Raw genomic sequence first — 2,754 nt, forward strand, 5'->3', positions numbered from 1 at the left:
CTAGGGTTTCCAGAAAGACAATCAGTTAAAAATGATGCCACGCTTTGCAGACGAGAGAAAAGATCAGAATGAAGAGGTGGAAGACTGTTATCCTAACACTGATGTCACCTGCATTTCCTTATTTTTAGGGGCCTGGATGATATTGCCTTTTGACATCTGTACTTAACCCCTAAACTGTGTCCCTCCCAAATTCATATGTTAAGGCCTTAGCACCCTAGCACTCCAGCAGAATATGATGGCGTTTGGAGATAAGGTCTTAAGGAGGGATGATGCGGCCATGGAGGTGGGCCCTCATTCACCAGGACTGGTGTACTTACAAGACAGCAGGAGACACCAGCGATGCCAGTGCACGGACAAAAGGCCGCATGAGAACACAGGGCGAAGGCGGGCATCTGCAAGCCAAGGAGAGAGGCCTCATGAGAAACCAGTCCTGCCCAGACCTCAATCCCAGACTTCCAGGCCCCAGAACTGTGAGAAAGTAAGCTTCTGTTCTTTAAGCCAACCAGTCCGTAGTGCTTTGGTATGGAGCCGGAGCAAACTTGTATAACCCCAGTGTTGGCAAACTCTCCAGCTTTTCGGGCATCCTTTTCAATTCAGAAAACAATGACCATGGACAAACAAAGCAGCACACCAACAGTCCGGAATCTCATTCCATGTGGTGTGGAGGTCTGGCGGTACCAGGTTCTTCTCTACCCTACTGCCCCTACTAAATGTTTGAGAAGTCACTTAGCAATGTTTTCATGTTTCATTAAATGACTTGGTGATCCCTGTACTCAGCCAGCTTTCTTGCTCTGAGTGACATTCCTTATTAACCAGCCATTCATCTTTTACTCCTATAACTTGCCTCCTCCCTAAGTAGGAATACTGGATTCTCCCACATGGACACTGGCAATGCCTCCAAGTACCAGCTGAGGCTAGACAGCAATGTTTAACAAAGCGTTATCGAAGTATAGGCTGTTAGGCAATAATCATTCAAAAAACCCGAGATTAAAAACTAGTTGCTAGATAGAACTCTACTAGAATCTCCTCCTGGGGCTTCCACTGGGCTCTTCCATAACTTATCTTGGTCCTGAGCTGCCTATAGCCTGCCATGAAGGAACCATCGGACCTCCATGCGCAAGAGCACTGACCTTGCTCTCCTTTAGCCACGACTGAGCCCTCCAACATCATTTCATTCCTAAGAAAAGGGAACTGCCTTGAAGATAGGATTAAGGCATGATTTATAATCTGCTCTGGTTGGTTGGCAGAGGGAAATCGCCACCATCCAGAGGACATCCCCTCATCCACCGACAGGGTATGGGCTCATCCACAATAAGCCAATCCCACAGTCCTGTGTTTCATTTTTCAAAACCTGGCATACTGTTGCGTAACTAAAGGGAGTAAGTTACACAGGAGATGGCTCACTAAATTAATTAACTAAAAGTTAATTTTTTAAAAATCACAAAATGTCTTTGGTATGCACGAGACTCCATTCCTTGATTTGGTAGACAGCAAAAGAATTGTGCCTCTGGTTACTGCTTTCTCAAAGATTTTCTTCATGGTGGTTGATAGCTGTGAACTAATAAGAAAAAAAACTTTCCACATGAAAAAAGAACATTTAGGTATAAGGAGAGACATCACTCAGGAGCACATGCTTTTCTCATACTCTCCTTTCCCACCTTTCCTCTTCCAACACCCCTACTATGGCGACGACAACTGTAAGGCATTTCCGGAGCCAGACTGGCAACTGCACTGCCCTGTAACAACAGCAACAACAACAACACAGACAGCGCCTATCTGGGTCTCAAACTGTGAGAGGGGCTTTGGTACTGCTTAACGAACATTCTCCTGGGGATCTTCATCACAACCTGCTCTCAAGTTGGTAATATTACCCCCATTTCCTAGATGAACAAACTCAGTTGAGAAAGGGAAGCATTTTTCCCATTGATGTCACCTTTCAGAAAGCTTTTTTTTTAACCTTTACTCTCTACTTTTTTCATCTTAAGCTGATTCTAGGGATATCCTTTTGTCTAGGAGAACATGATGCTAATGATACTTTATTTAATTGGATATTGGCATTCCTCTTAGCCAAGATTGTAAGTAAGGACAGTTTGTTTTTCCCAGGAAAACCTAATATCCTGAATTGGTTTTGGAAGCATAAAATGGTTTTAAGGTCAACTTCTTCTAGGTTGGTAATTTAATTCAATTGGACCAAGATTCGGTGAGAGGCTAGAAAGGCCACTCTGTACACTATGCCATGGGGATACCAAGTTGAACAAGCAAATGTCCTTGCTTTGAGGATTTTGCATTAGCATTGTTAACTAAAGCCTCCCCTGTAGGGACGGTTTACATGGTATGTGCTCTCTATAGAGTGTTTCAGGTCTGATGCTTTGAGGTGCTAAGCTTATCCTCTGCACTCTGAGAACAGGAATCAAATTCAACCACATGAGCCATTTTAAATGTCATCTGGAAACAATTAAGGACCAGCAGCTCTTCCAAATGGCTCATAAGTGGTACTGCTGGCAGTTGGCGGCCAAATGTTTGTGGAGAAGAAAGGCCCATTCTTTTCTAACCACAAATGAAAATACCGTAATCACTAGCCTGACTCCTCCTTAAACGGTCTTTCGGGAAAGGGCCGAGGTGGCGGGCTGTGCAGGTACACAGGTCATTAGGAAGCACATACCCAGTGGCAGTCACTGGTCTAAGTCATACCTGATTTACTGGCAAAACATCGAGAAAAGGAATTAGCAGAGTGGGCAATGATACATGATGGGC

This window comes from Ursus americanus, chromosome 5 (genome assembly GCF_024610735.1).
Source record: "Ursus americanus isolate L20-20 chromosome 5, mUrsAme1.1.p, whole genome shotgun sequence".
Classification (NCBI taxonomy): domain Eukaryota; kingdom Metazoa; phylum Chordata; class Mammalia; order Carnivora; family Ursidae; genus Ursus; species Ursus americanus.